Source organism: Apteryx mantelli, chromosome 5 (assembly GCF_036417845.1).
Source record: "Apteryx mantelli isolate bAptMan1 chromosome 5, bAptMan1.hap1, whole genome shotgun sequence".
In the NCBI taxonomy this organism is placed as follows: Eukaryota; Metazoa; Chordata; class Aves; order Apterygiformes; family Apterygidae; genus Apteryx; species Apteryx mantelli.
In genome coordinates, this window is record NC_089982.1 from 71,519,086 (window position 1) to 71,537,169 (window position 18,084).

General features: G+C 38.4%; 1 long non-coding RNA gene across 2 annotated transcripts in view; it reads left to right on the plus strand.

The window, feature by feature from the left end:
- Positions 1-12,544: 12,544 nt before the first annotated feature.
- LOC106498782 (uncharacterized) overlaps positions 12,545-18,084 on the plus strand; it is a 36,453-nt gene continuing 30,913 nt past the window's right edge. For both annotated transcript variants that reach the window (XR_010884287.1, XR_001295041.1), the window contains exon 1: positions 12,545-12,626. This is a non-coding gene — a long non-coding RNA (uncharacterized lncRNA). The remainder of the gene's footprint in view (positions 12,627-18,084) is intronic.

The following is an 18,084-nucleotide window of genomic DNA, read 5'->3' on the forward strand; positions in this document are numbered from 1 at the left end:
CTACAGGTCTCAGCAAAAGCATCTACCTGTGAATGCAAGACACTAGCCTGGCAGAGCAGGGCCTGGGACAATGCCTCCTGCTAAGTTGGTGGTCGTAAATATTAATTGGTCGTTTTTTTCTGTTGAACACTCATTACTCTTGTTCATCTTGTGCTTCCTCTGCTGACAAGTACCAGACATAATCCCTGTGAGAGGCATTTCTCAGATAGTTCCAGGGCTGGAATAAAACAAGTTATAGATATTTATGGGAATTAAAACAAGATTGTATTTGGGATTTCTGCAAAACTGTCCTCATAGAACCCACTTTCCTGTGAGCAATCACCAAGTTTGGGTAAATGACAGAAAGAAAACATCACACTGGTGTGACAAAGCAGCAACTATATTTCTAGATGATTGATAAGAAAAGCACTTCCTGGAGGTAATTTTGGCAGGCGCTCGTTAATTCTCTTCTCCAGCTGCCACTATGACTCATATACCTGCCAGCAAGAAGGGACCTCAAGTGGCCACCTACTCCCTCCTCAGAAATAGCATTAAGTTTACACTTTGAGCAGACTAAACAAAGTGTGCATAGCCTGCTTTTAAATACAACCATTGAAGAGGATTTTCTTAGCAGCCTGTCTCAGCACCTAAGAGTCAGCTAGCTCAGTTTTATTCCTCATGTCCAACTTAAATCTTCTTTGCTGCCAAATTACTCAACAGGCATAGCGAGCAATTGTTCTCTTTTCATAACAATTTTTTGCATCCCGCAGCTTAGCCATAGAATTTATTTAGTAGCAATGATGGGCAATCAGAAATGTGACATTTGAAAGCTAGTGGTAAGTTGCCCTCTTCTAATGACCTGAGGAGAAGGTTAGTGTGCAAAGCATTGCATATCCATCTCTCTTCTCCATTAGAAGGGAAAACTGTGATGCAGAATAGCAGGATTTTTCTTAAGGTAACTGAGTTTATTTACACTGCAACTGCTAGTTCACAAAGAGAGGTTGTTAAATGGCACACATGTATTTTCAGTTAAAATACCAAGGGAGCAGTTCTGCTCAAAGTATTGAATTGAGTTAAAGAGATTAAGACAGAGAACAAACTATCCTGAGGCTGTTCTCCTTGTGTTTCCACCGTTATCAAAAAAATCAACAACCTAATATTTCCTCAAAGATGAAGAGTGCCTGCACACAAGAAAACAAACTTGGGAAGGTGTATGAAACAGCATCATCTGTTGCCTGTTTCCACCACAGCCTAAAAGGGAGAGGAAGGTAGTCAGGATTCTTCCTCCAGATGAGCTCCAGAGAGAATGAGTACAAAAGAAGAAACAGATTCTGCCATGTTTACCCAATCTGATGTAAGGCCATGAACTCTTAGCTGAATTACATAAATTGCTGCCTAAATGTGACCCAAGGATCCAGTTAGACTCCATTCTGCCTGCTACAGACAAGCCTTTTGAAATGCTTGATTGTCTCTATTTGGACAGGGAGTGAAAGTTTCTATTTTGTTGGAACTGTAACGAGAATGGAATTGTCTTTCAAGGGCTTTTTGTTGAGTAGAAGCTATAGAATCCCATTTTCCTTTTATTCTGCAGCAAACTCATTACTGTGGCATTGGCCACAAAGCAATGTGTTATCCCGTTCATCCTATCCTTTGTGTCATTAAGACAAAGCCCCATCTCTTCTGCTATTATTGCTTCTTTTTGGTCTATCTATTTAATTAATACCCAGGCCCTTGCAAAGTCCTGTTTCTCAGAGCATGTTGGAAATAAACAGCCAGAGGTGCAATCTTGGGCAGAAATCCAGGTTCCAGCATCCACTACCAGGCCCCAAAGAAACTTTGTTTGCTAGCTTCACCCAAGGCTATATTTATCATCGGTTCCTGCTGTTTAGTCACTTGATTCTGTTTTTTCTGACTTTCTTTGTTATACAGCCTTCTGCACCTCATATTGCTCTGGTTCTGATAAATCCTCCTAACCTATGTCTCTTGACTTGCTATTTACCCTAAATACTTCTGGCTGTGTCTTTTTAGAGGGTCAGTGAACTATTTTTTCCACTTAGCTATGAAGAAATATTCTTAGAAAATCCATTAGGTTTAATGAGCTCTGCCATTATCTGTAGGCCAAAGATTCATTCATGGTAACTTATCCATGTCTGAAAAAGCTTCAGATGGCATTTGGTGCCACAGAGTTACCTGGCTGACAGCAATATTTGAGGAAGCCAGGAATGAAGCCACAAGTAGGTGGAACAAAATGAGTAGCATTTTGGGAAAACAATTTGGGATACTTAGAATCCTGTCTGGAAAAGATGGGTTAAGTTATATTCCTCATGTTAATAATTTATGATTTACTATGATCAGTATTCATATTAACTTATCAAAATTAAAACTGTACCAGCCAGCATGTTTTAAAACACATGCAATTTCCCTACCCAAGGAAGGATATATAAGGTCTGTACAAGATAAATTTCTTGTGAAAAGAAGGTCAGACTAGCCAGAAAGTTGCAATTTCAGAGAATCTCAGTATTTCACACTACAGCTAACCTGTTTTTCCAAGTTCCTTGTAAACAATACAAACGAGATTAAGAAATAAGTTTGATTAAATAGCAAAGAAATTTTATATTCCTTTCTTAATAGGGGCTTAAGAAATTGCCAGCACATGGTTGGGGGTGTTTTTTCTACCTTTTTTCAAATGTTAAAAACAAGGAGAGATAGTCAAACACATTTAAACTTACCTTGATAATAGGATGAAAATACATAAATCAAACATTTTGTGTGACGCAGTAAGAGATGCTGCTCGGAATGGCACAGTAGGAGAAATTACACAAACTGTTGCCCATAGAAAACATGGCATAATGAATAAAATTTGTCCTGAATTATTTATTTTTAGTGCTTTATTTTATCTTCTCTATCTTGCAAGGCCTAGAAATTATTCTTGATGAGAGCTTTTTGAGTGTCTGAGTCTCAAATTTAAACAATGCATTAATGCCTTGCACACAGTACAGAGGTAGGAAGATTAGAATGGAGTGCTTAGAAATGCACTGGGTTTGACACTTTTCACTAATGGGACCACTAGTGTGTACTACTTTAATTTACTGCCTTAAAATGTATCCATGAGATACAGCATTCTTGGATATACAGTGACTGAATAAAATTTAATAGATACACAAGTGGCAGAGCAGAACTAATCCTTTCCAAGGTACCAGCTCTGTCATAAACTGTATTTATTTTGGAATCTGATTAAAAACATGTCTTGCAGCATGAGAAAGACTTTAGAGAGAGAGAAATCAAATGTGGTGTGGGCCATAAGAGATTTCAAATGATCAGATCATCTATAATTGGAGTAATTTTTTTTTTCTTATTGAGGAAAGGGTTTTTTTGTGTGTGTTTTTTTTTTTTTTTTTTTTTTATTAGAGCCTGTAAGTCCTTTAACATCTTTTTAGAGCTAAGCTTTCCTGACTGTGGGTAACAAAGGAAAAGCTTTTCTCCTGAGTATATCTGTGCTGGGCTTTACCATACCAGACATGCTGCTGATGAACGATCTCCAAACCAAAATGTTACCACACCTTAATAAATGATCATGTGTCAGTGCAGCTTGTTTGTATGCGTTTAGCCTGTGACAAGTGCTACATTAAGTTTAGCTTTCAGTGAAAAGGGTTTTAAATTTTTGAATTGTCTCCATTGTTCCATGAGCTAAGGACCTACCTGTGAACAGTTACTGGAGCTGATGAGGGGTCTAGGTGATCCGAATCAAGTTAATTTCATTATTCATTAGTTTAGTGATAATGCTGCAATCTATTGCCAATCTAATGAATTGAATCAAGACTCAAACTGAGATCTTCAAAATTAGCACAATGCTTTCTTCAGATTCTTGCCCACTTATGCCACAATGAATCCTCCAGGTACTGACTTGCAATCTCTTGTTCATAGATGAACAAACACCATTAAAATTTGGGGTACTGGTAACTGCTCCCACCTCTAAAAAGAAGGACTAGAAGTAAGCATTCAAGCACAGAAGACATCCTTACAAACATTACTTGAAGTGACCTACAGATCACTGCAGAGCTGAATGTGGACAGAGTCACAGCTGAAGCTGTGAGGATATGTGCATTTCTAGTAAGGAAATCCATGTGGTCAGATCTGGGAAAGAGTCTAGGCTGCCCCATCCCAGCAAAGAAGAGAAGGACAGAGCAGATTTAGGAGCATATTATTTTACTTACTCCATGTAAATTTCCTTTTCTGTCTCAAAGAAGAAATTTTTTTCTGAGATTCTTTGTTATGATATAATTTACCCAGCTCCAAGATTAGAGAAAAATAGAAAATTAATAGTATTTAAGCATATAATTAATGATTTATTCAGGAGATAGTCCCTACTAGAATGCAAAGGCTGAGGGTATAAGGAATAAGATCTGTATGTAGCCTATAAACCATGTGCCTGGGAGAGCTCAAGTAAAAGATTCGTGCTTCCCTAAAAGAAATACAAAGGCCGACGGAAGTTTAAGGAAGAACAGGATAGTTTGGCCCCTTACTACACCCTCCATCTCAGGGAAGGTGGTCTGTAGTCATTAAGATTTACCTCCTCCTTTTGAAGCTCCCAATTCATATTCATGCTTTTGCTATGGTAGGTGGGGATTTTTCGAGAGACAGATTTCAAGGTAATTTACACTAGAAGTACAATTTCATTTACATTCATAAGTTTGCTCATAAAATTAGAAGGTAAATACTTGAACCTTACACCAGGGTCCTGTTTCTGAATCAGTGTGTGATACAGAGCAAGGAGTACTCTTACCAAGCCTCAATCTCTCCACTGAGGAGAGGGGATGCATATGAATTGGGAGCTTCAAATTACCTTGAAATCTGTCCCTCGAAAAATCCCCACCTCCCATAGCAAAAGGGGGCAGAGCAAAATGTAAGATCCTGAGCCAAATCTTACATATCTCTGTTTTGGATTTTTAACAAGATTCATGAACCTACAAGCAACCAAACTCTTCAATGACCTTCTGCTCATGTCTCACAGGTACTGAAATGCTTTATCTTCATGTGATCTTTCCTATTTACCTCACCTAAGTGTGTGGAAGCAGTGGTAGAGACCTAATCTGTCTCTATACCTGCCACCTTGTCAGACATTGCCTCTTTGTGCTTAATATACCACATGCATTAAGCAGGACATTCTAATTTCAGCATCAATGGTAGAAAAGAAAAGAAGTTCCTGCACAGAAAAAACACATGCAATAGCTTGCTGAACTCTTAGAGGGAAACCAGTTAGACTGCAAGACTCAATAATAAGTTTCCTTTAAAATATATCTGATTGCGTAACAGATTGCTGTATTAAAAATTAAATAAGGCTTGAAATATACAGTAATTTGCAGGCACTAGGGAGTGTACTTAATAAAGAAAGTGCATTAGCTACTTCTGCTTTTTGAAATCCAGTCTATAAATACTATAAATACGTCCTATTTATTTCAGTGTGGGAGGACCAGACTTTGTGAACCTGCTTGTTAAAATCAGCACTGAGTTCAGTTTGATTGATATTTTTTTTAGCTGTGCCTTGGTCTTAATGTTGTCTCAATCAGCATATGACAATTGCTACTCAGGTCCCTGGGGATACTGTACCCTGTGCATGCTCTAAATGCAGTGTGAATGTGGAACTCGATCCTTCCCAGAAAAGTAATGGGAGCTGAACAGGATCCTAACCTCTCCCAAGGGCCATTCAGCAATTCAGGACTCAACAGTATAACTAGTTATACTAGTTTGGTAGTGGTTATGCTAATGTCTGTGTTAACCCTCCAAGCATAATTAACGCAAATTAGATATTTCTCAGGATTAAACAGAGTCTGACTGAGCTGCTTTCAGTGGGAGGAACACAAAGGCACTTGAAAAAGATCCCACCAGATATCATTGTCTGCATCTTACGCTGCCCACGGTGCACTTAGAAATCAGGCCCTTGGGGGCATAGATCTCACAGAAAACCATTCATTGACTTTAGGTGAGATATACATTCCAAAGGACCTGATTCACAGAAGGTCTTGTACCCTGCAATGCTCACTTCTCATGGAATAATTAAATATTCATAACAGAGAAGATGTGGGGAGAATGAGTCAGTGGACAAATAATTAGAGAACTCACCTTCAGGGCAAAGTTCTGGTCCCTTTCCCAATAGCTGTTCAAATATTTTACACAAAGTAGAACAGCTTTATCAAGGAAGAATCATAGCCTTGATTCATGTCTAAGATTGGAGGCCAGGATACTTTCTTAAGATATGGACATTCAGGTTCCTTTCCGAAGCAAGAGATTTTGGACCCAAAGAGGGCTATCCCCATTAGCCACTAGCTGAAAAGAGACATTGCCACAGTCACTGTCCTTCAGGGACCTTTGCCTGTGCAGGTGGTGGCTCAGAGGCAGATGCCCCATAATAATACTGTAAAACGCAGTGGAGCAGCTTTGCACTAAACAGGCACAGAGAATGACCTAAGAAATAAAGAATGACCTAAGTTTTCACACCTAGTTACTGTAGAATTTGGTCAAAAATTTTTAGGGCACTGTCATGCCATTCTGGGGATATGCTTCCACAGTATTGCTCCTCTCCAGCCATGCAGAAAGAAGTTGTCAATCCACCACTTTCAGGGGTACTTTACCCTTTTGTTTTTCTAAAGCTGCATGGGAAGTGCTAGGTAAAATGAATGTGTCTCAGAGAAGTTAAATGAAACGACTGTGCATTGGGTTTATGCAGTTTCCTTCCTGTCACATTCAAACACCCATCAACAACCCAGTCCAAGCACACACTGGGCTAGGTTAGTGAGCTCATCAGGCATGCTATACTCGCCTTCTGACTTCCTCTTGGAAATAAAAACAGTGGCCCTAATGGGAATTAATTAGGGCTGGGGGTAGAGGGAGGGGGGTTCCACCATGTTTTGTTTGTATTGTTTGTTTTCTGTAAACCCATGGATGGAAAAAAATCATATTACTTCTCCATGCAATATAGCAAACGTAATAAAAAATGAACACATGGTAATTAGCTTCTCCATTAAGTATACCAAGCATAGACAATAGCAATCGTGCAGTGCTGATTACAGACATTATCCTTGCCTAGATTTTTTTTTTCCACCATTCAATCAACACTACTAAATAGAAACTTCAGTGTTCAATATTATAAGACACTAGCTGGCAGTTATACAAAGATGCCTTACACAATGTCATCTGGCTGCTTGCCTGATTCTCATATTACCTTCCTGTCTTGCCTTATACACTAATACGCATGGCTGATTAGAAGAAAAATGCAGAAGCTGCTTCCTTCTCTTCTTGCTTTTTTCTCCAACTTCATGCCTTGAGGGAAAAAAAGGAATCACATTTGCTAATTTCACCATCAATGTTTAACCTGGGAATGGGAACAACTCTCTTTCAATTCTGCATTAGTTAAAATTCATATACAAACACTTCCTTGCACTACACTAATTGGCTAGTGTTTGATTTCACTTTGAGAGAAATGTTGATTACTGTTGTTGTACAGAAGTACTCTGGTAGCCTCAGTAAAGACAGTCCTTTGGTTCAAAATAAACATTTTCAGGGGTTGTACAGTATCCAGGGGTTAGATGTCTGGAAACAGGATTTCAGACTGAAAGTCCCAGAAGCTCAAATGACTCTGGAAAACATCCAGGAACTCCTTAAGTGACTGCTGTCGGTGGATTTGCTGACATCAGCCAGCCACCTCAGGGGAGTCACAGTATAGTTATGCCAGTTTCTTCAGTAAAATAACCTGTTCTCACAGGAGGAATATTTTTCACATGCAGGTAAACCTTGTTTTTCTGTATGTTTGTTTACATATATTTGGCTTACTCTTTGGTTTCTTTTGGTAAAGCTATATCAAGGTAGGTGTTTTACATCCGGGTTTCCTTGACAAGGCTTCAGTTTTTTCCCCTAGATAGTTTAGTCAGGTTGAGTTTGAAGTCTGGTCAGGTGTCCAGGATTTCCAGTTGTCTAGCAGCCAGATCAGAGTACTTCTAGGTATCTGAAAATCCTGGATTACCAAGCATACATATGAGCATACTTTATATCAGAATAATCAATGCCAAGGGTGACTCAGATAGATGTCCAGGTGCAAGTCATCCTGACAGCTAACAGGTCCTGTACATCCTAGTGAAAGCATACTCACAGTTCAGGAATATCCTGCTGAAAAAACTGGGACCTTTATGTCAGGGATATGAGTTCTTTGACATTCTTAATTTATACAGCTATGCCTAGGTATAAACCAAAGTCTACAGACTGAAATCTTGGCCTGTAAGCTAGCAGTCAGCGCTGGAAACAAACTGACTTTAGAAAATGTGGACCCTGTAATGAGCTGCCCAAGTGCATGTAAAGTAGCTGGTCTTATGTGGGACAGGAACTTCTCTGAGGATTAGACACTAAATATTGCAACCAGCCCGCAACGCAGGCTTGAAAAATGATTTTCCCTATTTATTCCTGTCCATCACCATAACGAATGTGCCTAGAATTAGTCTAAGATTTAAGGATAGACCCTCAAATTAACCCATATAAATATATATATATACACATTTATATATGCTAATATATAAATATATTAAAATGTGTGTGTGTTGCACAGATGGAAGAAGCTTTAGGCCACCTTCAGCCTTCTCCCTTCTCCCTTTCTAGCTTTGTGACTGCTATACATCAGCTTATGCAAAGAAAAGGACTAAAAACTAAGCACAAGTTGAATGGAGATTCTCCTTGAAAAGTCTACTTTTTCAAAATCTGAATCCCATGAAGGCAAGTTTTGTGCGGCCAGAAGACAAGGTCTAGCATTGCCAAGCACCAAGGCAGACAGTTTCAGCTGCTGCTTTAGCCTAAATTAGATGACACAGGAAAGCTGGGCTGGGGAGGCCTCTGCTTATCTGTGGTGGCCCAGAGATCCTGAGGTTGGAGTTGCTTAGGTTTGACTTAACACAAGATATGTGAGTAGCTGCAATTATACCCTCTAATAAAAGGTGGTGGTGGCAGCTCACAACCCAACTGTTTCATGCCTCTCTACAGAATATTTTAAACATCAGGAAATTCTTGTCAAGTATTTGTGATTAAAAATCAGTTAAGCAAGTCTGTTTTGGCAGAAAAGCATTCCTTCGATAAGTTACCCACCAAAGTGTATGCAGAGTGCAGTTTCATCACTGTTGCTCTTCTTACATTCTGATTAGCCAAAGAATAACAAAAAGGTGAGTGAAATGCAGCGTTTAAAAAATGTATTTAAAACCATGTCCACAGCATACATAAGGTTTTTTTATACCTCAGTTACATTTCAAATGATGACAAAAACCGTGCACAGCAGGGAGTGTTTGGACTCTTTTTGTTTCTGTGAGAAAAGCAGTAAGTAGGACCTCACAAATCCCGCCTGCCTCCTACTTTTAGAAGCCAAACAGTTCAGTGCTTAGATAAAGAGTGCTTTAAGGGATTCCAGTCTGCTTGTGTCACCAAAGGCTGATGTTTTTTTCTTAAGAAGAGACTGAGGGTAGGCTGGGGAAAGGAAAACTCATTAGAAAAATGAGGTCCACACTATGGTTATGAAATGTGTCTATTTTACTAATCTCTTCTCATTTCCCTCATCAGCTCCACTTCTTGCAATGCCTGCAGCATTGATTATAAGTTCAATCTGGCCCTCCATACAGCTCATTTTCAGCATTTGAAGAGTATATATCAAATACTAGGCCACTTAAATAGATGACCTCTTAACCCAGCAAGTGGAAAAATACTGGTGTCATGTAAGAATGCTTCAGACCTCAAACCCAGCCCCACTCCACAGGAGAATATGATCAAATGCCCAGCTTTGATTATGGTGTATGAATGTGTGAGTGTGTTCCTGGAGAGGAAATAACAGGTACTAGAGTATTTTTCAGTCCAGAAAAAACATAAGGGTCTGTGGTGGGAAGTTAAAGTGAGACAATTTAAACTAGAACAATAGCATTTGTTTTGTTTTGTTTTTAAGCAGCAATGGAACAAACTATTAGGAAAATTAATATATTATCCCTCTATGCATGTCTTCACATCAAAACTGGATATTTTTATGGACAATGTCTATTATCAAAACACAAGTTACCAGTCTCAGATATGGGGTAACTGAGTAATATTTTGTGTTCTATGCTGTACAGGAGCTGCCATGAAATGATTCATCCTGTCCAGAAAGATTTTGATTCTGTCTGATTCTGAAGCCCAGAAATAAAAATTATGTGTACATAAGCAGGCACAGAACATGAATAAATAAAACCACTTGTGCACCATGACACTCAAAGAATGGCAACAGAATTTGTCCCCTGTGTCCTCAGTGCAGATCAAAGCCAGTTCCATGGAGCAAGACTATGTAGTATATTCCTCCTGGCTTCTTCAACACCACCACCTTTCATGTCTTCTTACATGTAGGCACCTACAAGGCTAGAGAGTAAAACATTTCCCTCATACATCACCAACTCTTCCAAAAACAGTTTAAGAAAACATATTTTGAAGATCTGCTCCCACATCCCTCAAATTCTATAGGTAACTGAGTTCATGTCACCTTAACTAGGATCAAGCTTTTGACATGGAATAAGCAGAGTTACTGTTCCAGCTATCTACGTGATGTACTGTGTTTGAGATGCATTATAGATATTTGTTTTAGAGTCTTACATTTTAGTTCTTTCAATTTAACAGGAAAAGAAAGACAAAAAAGAAGAAAAGGAAATGGATGTTTCTCTTAACTAGAACTTTCCTGGATTTAAAAATGACTTTTAATTGTGCTTTCCTGTGCAAGTGGTTATATTTTTGTATTAGCTAATACGTAAAGCAAATTTTTTCAAAAGCACTTTAAATGTGCATCAATATTTAGTTCAGTAATGCATTTTGAAGCTTCCTGAAGTCTTTTCATGGTGAAATATCCTGATCTTGTACATCTTGTGGTAATCTTATTAAGTGATTTGCACCTCTGATTTTTTCAAGTCAACACATGGTGTAACATGACATCAAATTACATCTGACCTGCTTGGTTCCCTCAGCACCACACTTCAAAATAGATATATGTACATTTTACAGTAGATAGTTTTTACTTTGAAGTGTGGTCACAATAAGCCAAAGGTTGTTAGTATTAACTATATTATCTGCACAGCAGCTGGTAAATGCATGGATACCCAGATTGTTACAGTCATTTTTCATCTCCTTATTTTCAGGCTAAAATAACGTTATAGCTTATAAACTAGAACCAAATAAGGTAATGAACTCAGATAATGCTTAGGGGAGAATGATAGATAGGATGCCTTGGCACAAATTAAGCACAGTCATTTAAGATTTGTAATAAAATCTGGCATCTTGCCAGTTTGCCAGCCATTAAATTAAGGGTCATTTAAGCTGTGACCAGGATATTTGTTTTTTTTAAAGAAATAAAGAATATACTCTGAATGCTTGAACTTAAATCATTAAAATACACTTCTCTATCTTAAAAGAGATATTTTTATCCTAGGCTGACATGGGTACACTACCCTAACAGACTGTTTTCACACTTTGAAGTGGATTCTTATAGACAAAGTTTAGCAAAAGGCTCTAATGTATCAGACAAAAACAGAGACAAAAATGCAGTGAGGTAATATCATGGAATAGCACTGAAATAATAGTGAGAAGAAAAACTAAATGATGGCTGCGATGCCTTGGGATGTGCTTGGAGCCATGGTGTATCTCTCAGCTGCCTGCTCTTTGAAAGAGGGAGTCTGCGTCATTGCTGGCAGAGAAGAGTCCTCCTCTGGTCCTCCGTGCCTTGGCCCTCAACACTTTGGATCCACCAAACGTTCCTCAAGGTGTAAGTCCATGGAGGGAAAGAGGAGAAAGACCGGCATACCTATCTTTATTGGCCTTTGCATGCAGACAGAGCAGCCTCAACTTATCAGGCTGTGGTTTCATGAACATTTGGGCAGATCTAGGGGCTCACCAGTGCCAGCAGGCAAAGTATCACCTTTGCTTTCCCCTGCCACTCAGTCCTCCCTCTCCTAAACTGGCATTTCTTCTTCTCCCTTCCTCTTCTGGACACTGTCTCATGTTGAGAAACACAAACAGTCCCACCAGTCATGCACATCTGAAGTAAAATTGGATTGCAGATAGTGTATCCAGAGTTTGTAAATTTTCCCAAGTAGAAAACACCACACATACACACATACCTATATCTGTATACACATACATGCCTGCAATGCACCTGACTTGTGTAGAGTAGGTGCACTGTGGACCATTATTACACCAGTCCTTTAAAGAATGGGCCAGACTTTTTCCCGTGTCCAGCTTCAGTTTAGTGGAGCAGAAGTGGAGGCTGTCTGAGCTCTGAGCACAGCTCTGGTCCTCCTCCCAGCCCTAGGCCCAGGCACACATTACAACAGCCCACAGTGGGGCCATCCCATACATAGGCATAGCCAGAATCCTCCCTATTTTGGTCAGTTTTCTTCCCTTTCCCAACACACTCTGAACATAAGCAGTTTAAGGGAGAAGCGACATAAGGACTGTAATTCTAGCTCTGCGCCAGATAGGAACTTCTTCACTCCCAGGAAAATGGAATAAACAGAGCATTTATAATTGGGAGATGCAGTTCTACAGCTGGTAACAATAAAGGAAGCTACACTGCATGAAAAGATCAAGTTTTATATCTGTATCATCTAAATCAGGTCAGTTTAAATGGCAGTGTCTTCAATTCTGCAATGCATTTTCCCCTTAGTTTAATAATGCCTTGGCAGTGTAACCTTCAGTTTATTTCACAAAATCCCTTTTTCCAGTCTTTTGGTGGGGGAAAATTAAGAATAAGGCTCCTGTATAGGAGGAGTCATGGTATGAATAAGCTTGTTCAGAATGTAGTATTGAATTTTGCCCAATTTGCATGAATTTTTCAGTATATTTTGTACATATGCCCAGAGCTTTGTGTGCATTTTAATTACATCTCAATATATTGAGTGCTGCCTCCCTTTGTTAATGCTGTCAATGTCATAATGTCAATGGTAGACAACACAAGATTGATGGAAATTCACCTCAATTTGTTTTTTCTAATTGATATATAACTCACTTAGTTCCTTGCTCTTTCTTGAAAGAAGGTGTTCCTTTATCAGCAGGGCTGATAAATCTAATGGCCTGAAAAGCTAAAAGAAAGAAACTACCATAAATATGCTAAATTATTCATTTGAGTAATATGTTTGATTTTATTTAATCTACTTTTTCTCTCAGCTTATTTTCAAGATTTTTTTTCACAATTTAACAAGTCCAAAAAAAGACAGTGGTGAACCGCATGCTTCCTTTTATTTTGTTATGTCATTTCTCATTCCTTTCCCAATACACTTATTCAGAGTTTATCCCTGTTTATTTATTTTCAAGTTTTATTTTTTATATTTATACCTTTGGCTTCAGGGGTTACATTTACCCTGTGGTTGTACAGCACCTAACACATTGGGGTACAGACCTAGTGAGTCTCTCTTGTAATACAAATGCGTTTTTGCGGCAGTTGTTGTGGTTGTTGCTATTTTTATTAAAGAACAAACGTTATTTGGCAACTATAATCATTTGATTTTTTTTCCAGTTATGGTATAATGTTTTCACAAGTAAAGATTTTCATTACCCTAGTTACCGTTCCATGGAGACATTAACAAAGATATTTCTCCTATGAAAGTACAGTTTGGTAAGCAAGCAACTGTTAATACATAAACTAGAGGAAATATAGTTGAGAAAACAGAAGCTCCTGTATGGCTGGCAGCTATAGATATATTTTGAAAGTGAATTTGCAGTTGGACTAGATAATCCATGCAGTTGCTGTAGCCCCAGGGCCCAAAGTTTCATCTAAATTGTGGTGCTTACTCATCATTTACATAGAGAGTGGGTGCATGTGGGATTTCGGCAGATATTTGCCAAGGAGCTAGCTGAACTGGGAGGTGTGAAACTGGGTTCAGGCTAAAATTAAAAAGAAGCCTATCATTTTAACCTTTAATATGACAGGAGAGTAACAAACATGACAGGATATCTGTTGTGTAAACACGTAAAAATTTGTTAGAGGCTGACTATCTACAGATGAACTGGTTGTTTCCTCATGTAGATGGACTGCTCACTTTAACTACGCACTCAGTGTGTGCAAAAGGACAGCCAGCTCAATTCTCCTGCCCTTTCAGTCACCATTTCTAGCCATAGGGAAAAATGACCATGTGATTAAGGAACTGGTCAGGGGCTGAGGCAGTTTGGGTTCAGTTCCCAGTTCTACCGCAGGGGTTGCATGCAACAGGATTAGATGGTAATATCCTTGTTCACAATGACAGGTAATTTCACTGACAGAAACAGGAGATAAACAAGTACTGAATAGTAACTCAGTATAAGCAAGGCTGATTCTGTGTGGAAGGAGGTGCTGGTATAGTTATTTGGTATACCAAAAACCACGCTTGGCCCCATATGAACCCATGTAAATGAAAAGTGTAAATAGGGATATTAAAAACAAGCCCTTTGGCTCTCTATATACTTCAGGTCTTCATTTGCAAAATAAGAGTAAAATATTGATTTGAATAATAATCATTTGTTCTGTCTTGTCAGTTTGGATTGTAAACTCTTTGGATGGAGAGTACCTTTTCTAGGTGTACAAGTGATACTTATGGCCTTGAAGTCCTGAATTCTGCCGGGATACCTAAGCACAGATAAATAATAACAGCCCTGAAGTATTTCCTCAAACCTTTGAGTTTGTTAGGAATTATATTTTAAGAAGAGACGAGATTAGCCTTTTGCTGGGAATTGTGGAGTTTTCAGTCAAGTATAGCAACTACAAGAAAGTCCAAGAGGCAGCTTTCAGACAGTACAGACCAAGGTCCATGATTCATTTGAATAGTAATAAAATATAAATAGGGGCATAAGGGATTTTACTCACTTGTGCTTACCAACAGGGACCATCACAAGAACTGTGGAAGTAAAACTGTCAGTGATGTAGCTGCAGTCTAGAGTGAAGGGCCTGAGATGTCACCAGAAAGATCTTACCTTCAGAATTTCCTACCTGTCTTCCCAGAATGGGGAGGTTCCGATGATTCAGTTAATATTGCAGGAAACAGCTGCTTTGGGGGCAGGCTGTCAATTCCCCCTACCCCACAAAGTGTGAGCATCTCCCAGTCAACTCCCTGAGTTTCTTGTGTCCCCTGGGGAGAAAAGTCAAAGTCTTTTATGACCTTTATTTAACTTGAATCTGGATGCTAAACTCCAGGTTTATTATTATTATTATTATTATTATTATTGTTATTATCAGACAAAATAAGCTCTCCTTTTCTCACTGGAAAAATTCTAAGGCTTCAGAGCATTATTCATGATAATTCCTATAATTTTATCTGGATCTCATCAGAATTGTTAGCAAATTTACAGAACTCTTTACTTCACACATAATGATAAACAAATGGTTTTTGTCCTTAGACTAATGAAACTTGCTCTCTAGACTTTATCCATTAAAGTTTAAACAAACACCCTTTGACATGCTGCAAGCAGTTTTACCTGCAGAATAATAACATTCCCTCTGTTTAAAGGTTCGCCATCTAAGAATTCATTGATTAATAGGAAAAAAGTGTGACAAGATTTTCAAGGAGGAAGCAGATATTGAACAGACCTCATATTTTGCAAAGGGCTCAGATTTTTCTTTCTCTTTAAGGAACAGCCTTCTGTGAAAGATGGAAATGAAATCAGGCAACATTTTTAAATAAATGATCTTCCAATCACTATGATGTGTCTACCTAAATACGTTTGTTTTTCTCTTACTAATTCTTCTGCTAAATCTAGTATCCTTGAAGCTGGGCACAAGGCTCTGAGATGTTTTTGGTTAATCACTCATTTCATAATGCCAGAGATGTTTTCCTTTTCACCTTATCATCTTTCATTCATCCCTTTTTCTACTAAATCTCCAAGTACACTTGGGACTGGCTATCCCAATAATGTTTCACGGTCTCCTGAGATACAGCCTACTTATTTGCCTAGAAGTCTTTTAGACTGATTCACAGATGAGCACGCACTAGGCTACAGGTATTACAGCGACCTGCTGGCACCAGCATAAGGTGCTAATTTTTCATCTTTTTGAATAGTTGGACTTTATTCAATTCCTAAAAGAAAGGAATTTCTTTTTGTTTCTACAGAATGGTCCTCTTGAGAGTTCAGGGCACTTCCTTTCTTGATTGAACTGTGTATGGTCCTTCTATACTCTTTTGTGTCTGACTGACATATACATAACTCAGGGACACAGATTTTAGCAATACATGCACAGGAGCTTTTCAAAAATCATCCAGACATTCATTAAATTTAAAGCTAGAAAGGACCATTAGATCATTTAGTCATTATATCACAGGACATTACATTTCACTTTGACATGGAGCCTAAAGACTTGTTTCTAACAAAAGCATAGCTTCTACAAAGGTATCAAATCCTGATGAACATACTAAGCAATGGAAAATCCACCTCTCCTGTGAATAATCTATTCTAATGAAAATCACCGTTAAAAATGCGTGCCTTGTTTTTATTTTTATTTTTATTGCCTTCTGCTTCCAGGCATTGATTCTTGAGGATACTACAATACTTTTTCTTCATTAAGATTTTTATACTCTGTCACAAAGTCACTTTTCTGTCTTCTCTTTGATAAAATAAACAGACTGAGCTTGGTGAGTTTTTATCTGTGAAGTATTTTCTCCAGGTCTCTCATCATTTTTGTGGCTTGGTATCATTGTCTCTAATTTCTCAACAATTTTTTTAAAATGAAGGTGTCAGAACAAGAGGCATTATTTTAGCATTAATCTCATTCTAGCATGTGGAAGTAAAATTATTTCCTCATCTCTCATCAGTGATCTCCTGTGTACATGTCCTCAGACTGCATTTTTTGGCATGTTGTGAAAGTAGTTTTGGAATCAGGACTTTAAAACCTTTAAACTCATAGAAGGATCCCAGTCAATGAAATTTCTCCCTGTACATTTACTCCTTGAGGTCTACCATTTAGCCAGTGCTTAATCCCATTTCACATAGGCCAATTTTTTAAATAAGGGTTCTATGCAGTGCTAAGTCAAATGTCTTGAATGTCAGGTTTATCCTGATAAACCAAAAACTAAATTAAAGTTAAAAAATGACATCAAGTTAGTTTCACAAGATATCTTTGCCACAAAATCATACTGTTTGGCATTCATATATCTTATCACGTATCTTTTATTTCTTTATAGATTTTGTCTTTCATCAGATTTTCTGCTGTTTCACCTTGTATTGATGCTACTCTCTCTGTAATCTATGTTATCCCTCTTGGGTTTTGAGTATCAGCATAAATCTAGCATTTTTTTGCATATTTGTCTTTTCCCTGGGTCTCCATGATACATTCCTAGCCAGCTCTTTTGGAGGTCTTGGAAAAGTTCTGCTATTTTTTAAATGTTTATCTATAATAGGCTCTATCATCTTCCCAAGTCACTAATGGATTGGATAGTAATTCAAAGCATTAATGTAGTAAAGAACTTCATCCTGCTTCTTTCCAATTCTCCAGTGCCCAATTGCTTTTAGCTGTCAGAAAAGCTGTCAAATACTTTATATGGCATCACACTGCACATTTTGCCAAAATACTTTTTCCATGGTTCTTTTTGTCACTGATGTTATTGGACAAATGCACAGAGTCCAGTGGCTGCCACAATCACTACTCACTTTCCAATATGGGAGGCAAGGGCCTTATGTTACTGTTTATTAACTAAGTCTATTAACTAAAAAACATTTTTTATCAAACACTGACTTCCTCACACTTGGAAAAGAGAAATCATACATAGTGTGACCTGAACTTCTTTAAACTCAGACCTCTATATCCCACATACAGCTTACAAGACGAAGGAAATGAACCAAGTGACCACAGATTTTCTCTTCCTTATGGTGAGACCCCTGTTTGAAATCCTGGGTGGCACTCATGCTTCCTGACTTTAGGCACCTGGCTTCAGTTCTAGTCCAAAAGCTATCTCTGTAGACTTCTGTATGGAGATACTGGTTCCTCCAGAAGGCAGCTGTGACCATCACCGCAGGCTCCTCAGCCAAGGCCAGCCCTGGAGGAGTCTGTCTTTTTCCCTTGGCTATACAGAGAACCAGGAAACAGACCTGCTAATTTAACTCCCTGTACAC